This window comes from Gopherus evgoodei, chromosome 6, assembly GCF_007399415.2.
Source record: "Gopherus evgoodei ecotype Sinaloan lineage chromosome 6, rGopEvg1_v1.p, whole genome shotgun sequence".
NCBI classification, from domain to species: domain Eukaryota; kingdom Metazoa; phylum Chordata; order Testudines; family Testudinidae; genus Gopherus; species Gopherus evgoodei.
The window spans coordinates 125,162,891-125,174,926 of NC_044327.1; the positions used below are offsets into that span (position 1 = coordinate 125,162,891).

The 12,036-nt window shown below is 41.0% G+C and overlaps 1 protein-coding gene across 1 annotated transcript in view; it reads right to left on the bottom strand.

The window, feature by feature from the left end:
- SETBP1 (SET binding protein 1) overlaps positions 1-12,036 on the bottom strand; it is a 330,296-nt gene that overhangs the window by 75,267 nt on the left and 242,993 nt on the right. The gene's annotated exons all lie outside the window — the stretch shown is intronic.

Consider the following 12,036-nt stretch of genomic DNA (forward strand, 5'->3'; position numbering starts at 1 on the left):
AGCAGACCACAGAATCCTACCCATCCACTTCTGTAACACACCCCTAGCTGAGTTATTGAAGTCCTCAAATCATGGTTTGAAGACCTCAAGCTGCAGAGAATCCGTCAGCAAGTGACCCATGCCCCACGCTACAGATGAAGGCGAAAAACCTCCAGGGCCTCTGCCAATCTGCCCCAGAGGAAAATTCCTTCCTGACCCCAAATATGGCGATTAGCTAAGCCCTGAGCATGTGGGCAAGACTCACCAGCCAGCACTCAGGAAAGAACTCTCTGCAGTAACTCAGATCCCATCCCATCTAACATCCCATCACAGACCACTGGGCATACTTACCTGCTAATAATCAAAGATCAATTGCCAAAATTAAGCTATCCCATCATACCATCCCTTCCATAAACTTATCAAGCTTAGTCTTAAAGCCAGATGTCTTTTGCCCCCCCTACTCCCCTTGGAAGGCTGTTCCAGAATTTCACTCCTCTAATGATTAGAAACCTTTGTCTAATTTCAAGTCTAAACTTCCTAGTGTCCAGTTTATACCCATTTGTTCTTGTGTTTACACTGGTACTAAACTTAAATAATTCCTCTCCCTCCCTAATATTAATCTCTCTGATATATTTATAAAGAGCAAGTATATCCCCCCTCAACCTTCTTTTGGTTAGGCTAAACAAGCCAAGCTCTTTGAGTCTCCTTTCATAAAACAGGTTTTCCATTCCTCGGATCATCCTAGTAGCCCTTCTCTGAACCTGTTCCAGTTTGAATTCATCCTTCTTAAACATGGGAGACCAGAACTGCACACAGTATTCCACATGAGGTCTCACCAGTGCCTTATATAACGGTACTAACACCTCCTTATCTTTGCTGGAAATACCTCGCCCGATGCATCCTAAAACCGCATTAGCTTTTTAACGGCCATATCACATTGGCGGCTTATAGTCATCCTGTGATCAACCAATACTCCAAGGTCCTTCTCCTCCTCTGTTGCTTCCAACTGATGTGTCCCCAATGTATATCTAAAATTCTTATTATTAATCCCTAAGTGCATGACCTTGCACTTTTCACTATTAAATTTCATCCTATTACTATTACTCCAGTTTACAAGGTCATCCAGATCGTCCTGTATGATATCCCGGTCCTTCTCTGTGTTAGCAATACCTCCCAGCTTTGTGTCATCTGCAAACTTTACAAGCACATTCCTGCTTTTTGTGCCAAGGTCAGTAATAAAAAGGTTAAATAAGATTGGTCCCAAAACTGATCCTTGAGGAACTCCATTAGTAACCTCCTTCCACCCTGACAGTTCACCCTTCAGTACAACCCGTTGTAGTCTCCCCTTCAAGCCATCCCCTTCCAGCTTATATTTTTTATGAAGTGCTAGTAACTTTTTAAGGCTGTGTCCTTGACTCATCCTTGAGCCTACTACAACATTCCTCTAACAGTGAGCTACCTTACATAGCTTACCTTACACAACTTAGTTGGGGTTTGGTCTTGCTTTGAGCAGGGAGTTGGACTAGATGACCTCCTGAGGTCCCTTCCAACCCTGATATTGTATGATTCTACCATCTATGATGCAACACTAAGTGAGGTGAAGATGGATTAACTCCGAATGCCTGGCTTTAGTGGAGTTAGGTCTGACCTGTCACATTATTTTTCAGCATAGTTTTTTTGTGTGGTTTAATTATTTACATGCTCTGGTCTGTTTGATTTGGATCTTCTTGAATGTCAGAGCTTCAGAACTCAAATACAAGCCAAGCTATCTTGTTGCTATTGAAGTCCAAAGTTAATACAGGCAGCAAACAATGATGCCTCCTGAACTGATCTACACTCTTGGTTTAGTTTTCGTTCCACTTTGCACAGGCTTCCAACACTAATTTTCTATGCCTTTGAGGAGAAAGAAGTCCTCAAAAACAAATCTAGAAATTCCAAAGTTTGGCTAATTCCCTGGTAAAATTCTGAAAGCAAGGAACATCTGCATGAAAATGCCAATAGGGCAAGCAGCAGTAGGCAACACAGGACTGGCCATAAACACACCGTTATAGTACTGGTATAAACAACAGGAACATTGGGTCTCATATCCGCTAAAGTGAGTTAAGTACAGGTGTAAATTCCAACTGGGATGAAGTAAAACTTTGCCTTCCTTAGCCCTAGTTAATTTCCCTGGACAACTGGCACCATATGTCATGCATACCGATTAAGTTTGTGTCGCATGGCTCCTAGCAGCTTCCTGTCTCTTTCCCCACTAGAACACAGCCTGACTAACAAAAGGTGCACCGAGAAAAGTACCAGTGTGGACAGCACTAAGTTGGTGGGAGATGCTTTCCTGCCAATATAGCTAACTCTGCTCATTGGGAGTGGTTTAATTATGCCAGCAGCAAAGCAGCTACATGGGAGTTCTTATAGGTGTGTAGCTGTAGCAGTACACCTGTGATGCTGTAAGGTGGGTCTGTAGTACAGACATAGCCTAAGGCCTGGTCTACACTGGGGTGAGGAGGAAGATCGATCTAAGGGCTGGTCTACACTGGGGGGTGGGTGGGTAGATGTAAGATAGGCAACTTCAGCTACGAGTGTACTCTAAGTGTACTTAGAGACTAATTATTAATGGTTCACAATCAAGCTGGAAGGGCATATCTTCACAAATGATGTTGGATAATGGCATAGAGAGTACACTTACAAAATTGTGGATGATATCAGGACAGAAAGGGTTGCAAGTGCTTTAGAGGACATGATTAGAATTCAAAATGATTTGGACAAACTGAAATAATGGTTTGAAATAAATAGGATGAAAAGGACCTCACTTAGGAAGGAATAATCAATTGTATAAATGCAAAATGGGAAATGACCGCCTCAGAAGGAGTACTGCAGAAAAGGATCTGGGGGTTTCAATGGATCCCAACTAAATAGGAGTCAACAATACAATACTGTTGCAAAAAACAGTCTGGGATGTATTAGTGGGAGTATTGTGAGGAAGACATAAGTAGCAATTCTTCCACTCTACTCAGCACTGATAAGGCCTCAGCCGGAGTACTGTGTCCAGTTTTGGGCACCACACTTCAGCAAAGATGTAGACAAATTGAAGAAAGTTCAGAGAAGAGCAACAAAAATGACTAAAGGTCTAGAAAATATGACCTGTAGGAAAGATTGAAAAAATTAGGTTTGTTTATTCTAGAAAAGAGAAGATTGAGAAGGGACATGATAACAATTTTCAAGTACATACAAGATTGTTATAAAGAGAAGGGTGATAAATTGTTCTCCTTAACTACTGTGAACAGACAGGACAAGTAGTGATAGGTTTAAATTGCAGCAAAGGAGATTTAGGTTAGAAATTAGGAAAAGCTTCCTAACTGTCAGGTTAGGTAAGCACTAGAACAAATTACCTAGGGAGGTTGTGGAATCTCCATCATTGAGGTTTTTAAGAGCAGGTTAGACAAACACTTGTCAGGGATGGTCTAGATAATATTTAATCCTGCCTCAGTGCAGGAGACTGGACTAGATGATCTGTCCTACCTTACTATGATTGTATGAATCTATTAACACAAAGAGATGAATAGCATGACAATTAAATTTCTGCAACAGCCACACACTCCCTGGAAACAACTTAGAAACAGGGTTATTCATCTGAATTCATCCACCTTCTCCGTGCCCCATCACAGGGGCTCAGAGTGGTTGGAGCACTCAGTTGCTAGGTATGAACACTCTGAGGCCATGGATGAGTGTTTTCAGAGGATCTCCAAGTCTGAAACTCACTCTTTCCCACCAGCCAAAGATCAAGTGAAGTGACTCTCCAGACATGCTGCAAGACATGTTTATTTAACTAGGCATTTTCCTGGGTGTACAGATGAGTGGGATCCATTTGGCAATGGTTGCAGTGATTAATGGTGTGGCCGGTTTTGTAATGGCACCCAGCTATAAAGGCAATGGATGCTAGAAACATTTGTTTGTAAATGACCACATAAAATAATCACTGATAGAGGGCAAGGGAAGTAGAGTGTGCAAATAATGGAGACCAGCCTTTAGAACATTTGCTAAATAAAGAATGTCTGCTAACACAGATTCCTGTATTGGACTGTTGCGTCAATGACCAGGTGTCAACTTCATCTAATGCTAGTGATGGAAAACCAGAGTCCTCTGCAATGTGTCCACATTGCGTCCTCTATTCTTGCTTCCATCTCCTGAGCGAAGGGAGGCGGGATACAGACCAAGTTCTATTCTTGGTTCCATCAATTCAAAAATCAGTGGAGAAACCCCAGGTTTAGACCAGTGTCAGTGAGACCAGAATTTGGAACTGTGTGTCCCGCAACTTTGTGTATTAATGTATCTTTCCTTTAAGAGTATCTGTGTCCCACATCCTGATCAGATTGTATGTGTCAATGCTGGGCAAAGTCCTGTGCAATTACTCAATTCTTTACAAGGCAACATTTTCAGGGGGCTATTTTTTGCTCTTCATTACCTCAGTATAAATATGGAATAATTTCATTACCTTCAATGGGAGTTCCAACTGAGTAAGGATGTCAGGCCTTGGGTCCAGTTTTGTATTTTAATATCAACAGAAGCAATTGCAGTTCTGCCTGGTATTTTGGAGAGGGGCGGATGGAGAAATCCCACTTAGAATGCATGAAATACAGTTCTTTCCTGTGAAGCTGCCATATGGTAGAGCAGTAATGGGAGGAAGAAAAAGGTTGACAGTGCAGGCAGCTCTCATTATAGAGCATGTAGGCCAAACTTTTCTCTCAGTTACACTAGTGAAAATGGAAAGTGAATGGTACTCTCCCTTGGGAAAGCACAGGTCAGTTAGTGGATATGTAAAGCTAATCATGTGGGGGAAACAGAGGCAAATATGAGCCACATTATAGTATAATAGGGAAAACGTGGTTGGGTACCACAATAGTTAAGGACAGGACGCATCGGAGCAAACACACTTACCACTCTCCTGAAAAAATGCCATATAATCTTTAATAACCACAAGCAGTTTTATGACTGAATTTTGGCAAATTGAATGAAAGCTGTCCAAAACATCTGTTCTGGGCTCTCAGCATGTATATAGCCCTTTGTCAGAGTAGCAAAGATGGTATCGTATCAATGGGAAAAGAAACATTGCACAAGAAATGAGCACAGAGACGGTGGTGACAAAAATCCAAGATTAACACAAGATTTGCAAATGTTTCACATGCCGGTAACTTTCAGTTATTCCACGCAAAAGAACATTTGCTTGATTAAAGCTTCAAGTTACATTCAACAGACAATCAAGTCAAACTAGTTCTCGAAGAAAGGAGACCAACAAGGAGTGGTCCATTTCCATTTCCTTACCATTGAGAAACACACTAGTACTTACAAATTAACTCAGTGGCCCAAGCAGCAATTGTGACTCTGTTTGGCTGTTCAGCAATAACATGGCACTTCAAATGAAAAGAAGTAGTTTAAAAGACACTGGGCAATATGCTGGAATGCATGCCCATTCAACAGTTTTTTCCCACTGTGGTCACAGGGTACAATTTATTCTTGTGTAGATGGCCAGCATAAGACCCATTCAACACTTAAGTCCCACTTTCATCTTATTTTGAGAGCTTAAGTGGCTTATAGTCTTTGTGCTGGTCCTCTGAATACCATTCAAATAGGCTGTATCAGTAAAACAAAGCAGAGAGGTGCCATCTGCAAAATCCATACACAACATGGTTAACATTGCCACTTAATAAACCATTTATGTTTTTGTTTGGCAGCATAAAGATTGCAAATGACTTCAAAGACGAACTGTGGCCAGCCCAGCATCCACAGTTTTTCTGGAAGGGGCAGAGAATGTTTGGCCAGTGGAAACAGAACCAACTTTCCAGTGCAAAGCCTGTGTTTTAATTTGCAAAAACTTAAGGCTGTGATTTATACCTCTGAAGGAAAAAACAAACCAATCCTAACAGTACATTCTATAAAGGGGTTATTATTTTGCCAGCAGTTTGTGGGCTGGATGATGAGGTGCATTCCTGAAGATTAGACATCACTAAACGTTATTTTTTAACAAACAAAATAGCAAGAGAAGCAAAATTCCCCCGAAAAGAGAGAGTGTCTTGTAAAAGTTCTGAATTAGTGTGGCTTCCTTTTGGCTCTTCTTCTATGAGGAATATTCATCTACCAACAGGGTTAGTCAAGTTTGACTCAGAGACAAGATTTTTTGCTTGAAATTGAGGATAGTAGAAGGACAGCGTCAACTCCATGGACATAAAATGTTTTTATGACATTAAAAAAGTCCAGTGAAAAATGTTTTTACATTTAAACGCTACACTGTGTTCTTCTACTCTTAAACCTGCTCTTAAAAATCATGACAGTGTGCAAGAAGTAGAAAGTAATAATGGAATATAAATGGAAAGTGAAACTGACCCTCACAGCTCCTTTGACAAAGTCAAGTGACAGCTAAAAACAAAACAGCATAAATGGTGAATTATTATTCTGATTTTGATATGCTAAAGGGTTTTTTTTAGTAATACAGCTAAAGAACTAGGGGTTAGAACCTTGGCTGGTGCCAGTCGGCATACCTCCACCAGTTGGGATCTGGCTCTTTATCTTAATTGCAACAATATCTTGCAACAGCTTTCTCCCACATTATTTATTTCCCTAGCCTAAAGCTTCAGGAAAGTACAACAGCTGTTCTTTGTAGCTGATCCATAGCTGATTGCTTAAGAGAACATCAACTACTTGGCCAAAATTTGGCAATGGTTAATGGTTAAAAATCCACTTTTTAAAGATGGGAATCTTTTTCATAGATCTGATTTCCTATAGCCACCAATGGGTCTACTCTAAGACTGCTCACCCAAGAGGAAAAACAAAAATTCAAAAGAAATGTTGTTTTTCATGAAGACACCTACCTTTGACCATTTCTTTTCTGGTGTTTCCTGGCGATCTGTGTCACATTTTCCCTTCAGTTTCGCAGAAAGATTCAACCACAGTATTACAAGATGCCAGAAACTCTAGGAGATTTGGACTGACTGAAGATGATGAGAACATCTACAATTACATTAGGGTTTTTTTTTTTTGGGGGGGGGGGGAGAAATCCTCATGCTTCAGGGCAAAAACCAACCTCTAAATAAGGTGGGTTAGGAAATCTCCCCTATGGTCCTGTTATTCCATAATTATCTGTCTTCCTCTTGCACCTTTCTCTGAAGGATTTGATATTAGCCACAGTCAGAGACAGAATACTGGGCTATGTGGATGCAATGTAGCAATCATTATGCATCAAATATACGAACACAAAAGTGCGTGTGTCATATACTCTGTAATACATCAAGCTGACATCTGCTTAATTACAAACGCATATGTGCCTGATCAGCTATCATCACCTCCATGTTTCTTAGAAACTGTTTTTTTTCCTTTTTGTGTGAATTACACAAACCATCTTCTGCAAATCTCTCAGTCTCTCTCTTTTACATTATCTTCTAGGACCTTTTAAACCATGTAATCCCCGACTGGCAAATTTCCTTGTAGGAGTGTGATATTCATCAAGAGAACAATGTCATTTGGATGAAACAAGACTCTCTAAAGAACTCCCTTGGAAGCTGGGAAAATCTATAAAGTTCCTACTGAAAGATAACCCAAGTTGCAATTTGATCTTTTAAGGTAAAATATTAGGGACACAGTGTGGATTTGGTACATTCCTAGTTACAAGAAAGCGGGCTCAGTGTTTTTTTCGGTTATTAATATAGATTTGTAAAGCTGCAATGATCCTTCTGATGAATTTCATATTCCTCTGAAGTGCTTTTACTCAATTTTAAACATGGCAAGAATTACAAAATTATAGTACACTGGCAAAGTCTAAAGAATGTTGGTCTGACAGTTGTGTTAAAATGTATAACACCACTAGCTGAATATAAATAGGAGGTTTAATATTAAGAAACTCTGTCCTAACAGTGAGGTCTATCCGACTGTGGAATAGCCTGCCAGGAAAGTGGTGGAATCCACTTTATTTCAGTCATTTAAAACTGATCTGGAAAAATATCTGAAGAACATACTACTGAGTACAATTCCATATTGGTAGAGGTGTGGGCTAGATGACCGTCAGTATTTGTCTATTTCCATCTTCTGTGTCTATTCATACCTTTGTTGCCAGCATTGTAGTAAGAGCTACTGAGACTCAAACACAGTGGTACACTGTTGTCTTTATGTAGCCATTAGCAATAAAGAGCCTACTGCAGAGCTGGTGTAAAATGAATGCAATTCCACTGGCTTCCATTAAGTCAACAGAGTTAATATGGAGATATACCTATCTCACAGAACTGGAAGGGACCTTGAAAGGTCACTGAGTCCAGTCCCCTGCCTTCACAGCAGGACCAAGTACCATCCCTGACAGATTTTTACTCCAGATCCCTAAATGGCCCCCTCAAGGATTGAACTCATAACCCTGGGTTTAAGCAGGCCAGTGCGAGTTGCGCTTATGTGAGTGTCATTCCTGTCTGAACTTGAGTCTAAGAGCTAATTTGCAGAGGACCCCATTAAAAAATGGACAATTGATCACTCACAGTAGATAAATTTACTTGGATCTTCATTGCATTTCCATTTCTAATAATGGGGGGGAAAGGAATGGAAATCTTAAGTTAAATACCATCTGTAATGGGGGGCGGAAACAGGGGTGATAGAAAAAGAATAAATGTTATTTCCTGGTCACAGGAGTGTGCCAGAGTCACAAAGGTTTATACCCATCACATTGCAGGGGTCTGTGCTTGCCGACTTCAGCGGGTATATTTACACCATCCATTGTTAATGGCACCCTCTCTGCTCTATGTAATCCATTAGCTTCTAAACATGGAAGCACAAACCTGGGGTTACAAGGAGTTTTTCAGGCAGTAAAGGGTAAGTGCTTGGCTAGGGAGTTTATGCACTCTGTGCTGATGTGTTTACTTACCAAAAAACAATTAAACCTGAGTAGCTGCCTAATGAGCTATTTGATTTGATGAAACAGAGTAACCTAGAGACTGGATTCAATGAGTTTGTATGCTAAACCAACACCAACTCCATGGAGAGACTAGCTGGGAGACAGCAGCGTTCTCTTGGGTGTGTCTTGCCAGTGACTAAAACTACATCACTATAATTAACATCAGTCGTAATGAGAAAACAGAGGAATGAAAGAGTTGAGAGATAACAGTTTCAAGGGCTCAGGAGGAGTCCCTGTTCTATGTGGCATTGTCACTGGGGATTAATTAGGTCTTCTGTAAATCATAGGATGACTATTATATCTCCCTCTATCCTGTTGCACATCCTGTATAAACACTAAACACTGGGTAAGTGGGGACTTAGTCGGGCAATATATTAAGAAACAGAAGAAAGACTAGTGATGAAGTGATGTCTCCTCCCCTGAACATTTAGAACAGTATAAACATACCAATAGCATTCACATTTTAATTAGGCTTCCTGAGTCACAAAAGCTGCTGAACGAGAGCATGCAGAAACGTTCGCTGCTGCCTAACTTTATGTTCAGGTCAGGCACGAAAACTGAAGCAGAAAAAGCAGTAAAGTAACAATAATTCTTTGGGTCCTTTTACTCCAGTATTTCAAAGCACTTTATCGGCATTAATTAATTCAAGTTGTGCAGCACCCATGAGAAGTAGACAAGTATTTTAATACTATCCTCTCAAAGGGAAAACCAGGAGAGATTAAGTAACTTACTGAAGTTATGCAGCTAGGCAGTAGCAGATCTTGGAAGAGAACTCAAGAATCCTGAATCTGGGCCTAATTCACACTGATTTTATATGATAGAGAACCTTGTTACTTCAATTAGAGTTAATCCTGATTTAAATGAGAGAAGAATCTGGACTACTGCCTCCTTCTCTACCCACACCCTAACAGAAGAATCAGAGGGCTAGCTGTGTTAGCCTGTATCCACAAAAACAACGAGGAGTCCGATGTCACCTTAAAGACTAACAGATTTACTTGGGCATAAGCTTTCATGGGTAAAAAATGTTGCATCACAAGAAGTGGGGGTTTTTACCCACGAAAGCTTATGCCAAATAAATCTGTTAGTTTTTAAGGTGCCACCAGACTTCTCACTGTTTTTAACACAAGAATGACTCTGTTAAATATTTCCAAGTTCATCCTTTTATGAAAGAACTTGGGCAGCTCACATGGCTAACTTTAATGGGTATATTTTCAGCGTGGGAGGAAATCATTGTTACTTGGAACCACACACCCAGGGTTGCCTCACTGACCACATACCCCTTGCTGCTTTACTAACTAGCAGCTGCATTGCACAGTATCATTAGTAAGATCTATCTTACCACACATACTACTGTTACGGTGCACTGTAGGAGCTAGTGAGTGCTGTGCTTGCGAAATGCACACTCTACTATATAATGCTGTGCATTAATTTTTAAGAAGAAGATTAGATCAGATTGTGCCATATATTTTAATGCAATCCAATCTCCTTTTTTAGGGAGATACGGTCATAAAAACCAAATCAACAGAATGACAACAAATCCCAAAAGCAGGCTGGCAATTCCCAGTGTCTGCCTAGCATCTCACAGACACATCCTGTTGAAAATGTCTCAAAGTTTGGATTGTACCTCATTTGTGCCATTCAGATCACTTCATAGAAAGAACAAGGTCTGTGTTCCAACATACTGGGCTGGTGTAGAGGTAACAGGGTATTGCACACACATGCACAAACTCTACTCTGCCTTGCCTGGAGACAATTTCTTTGGTGTACATTCTAGAGGGACCATTTGGGAAATGTATGACTCCACCCACACTCTCATATACACCTGAGGTCAGGGAACTTGTTCAAAGTGATTTTGAGGTTTTGTGTTAAGCACAAAAACAGGAAATTTGCACTAATCTTTTTTTCCTCAAATCTGCAACCCTCCCAGGCTTTTATTTTAAAATTATGATTAAAACAACAAAGGATGTGAAGATACACATACGCCCCAGTTGTGAGCAGAGTCCAAGCTATGATCAACACAGACTGGGAAAGAGGATCCCAGGGTAGGCCAAGGGCTGATCCAGTCTCTGAAGTAAGCTACAGCAGTTTAAATGCATCTGACGAAGTGGGTATTCACCCATGAAAGCTCATGCTCCAATACGTCTGTTAGTCTACAAGGTGCCACAGGACTCTTTGCTGCTTTTACAGATCCAGACTAACATGGCTACCCCTCTGATAGCAGTTTAAACGCTGCTTTTATTTATACCCGGCTGTCCACAGCCCCAAGGGATTTTTCTGCCTCCTAAGAATAGTTGGAGTGCAGAGGGACTTTTGTGATGCCCCCTTCTCCCACTGTGCTGGAAGCCAGGATGGATGACAACAGAGAACCACAATGACGGCTCTGTGCCATCTGGAGATTCATCCTAAGCAAGGGATAAGGCTTGATCTGGCTTTCTGGTTGCTTTGCACCAGATCCACAATCTATCCCATAAAATTTAACAAAGAGGGGGGAGACACTTTGCTGGAGTGAAAGATGTTACAAGACTAAACTTCTGAGGGCACTTGGGTGGGTGAGATGAGACACACTGAATGAATTTCATGGGCTTGGAACTATATGAATGACAGAAATCTCCTCTTTCTCCACAGAATATGTAGTGGCAGGACAAGCTTCCCTATCCACTCCAAAGGCAACCAAGTAAGAGCATCACTCCATGCACATTGTCATCATCTTTCTGCTGGGAATGCCAACCGGGAGGACAGGGGTGGTTGTAGCTTTCATGAGATGAAATCTCCCAACTCCTGGCAGTTGGGGTAAAACCATATGACTTCAGGTAGGCTACCAAACAACCACCAGATGGTAACAACTCTCCATCCTCAGCAACCTTGGGTGACCTAGAGGTGAAAAACCTCAATAGTCCATTTCACAATTCCTGAGCTATTCCACTTCCTATCTGTTTAATGTTCCATACATGATTCATGTACCTCGGTGTGCCCAGTAGCTTTCTAGTGCTGTCTAAGGGTGGTTTGGTCAGCTTTCAATATCACTTACAGCGAAGTCAACCAGAAATCTCTCCACTGGGGCCAGTGCAGTTACTCCAGTTACAGACAGTTTAATAGATATCACACATGACAGATACTGCAATTTATGAGTCATCTTG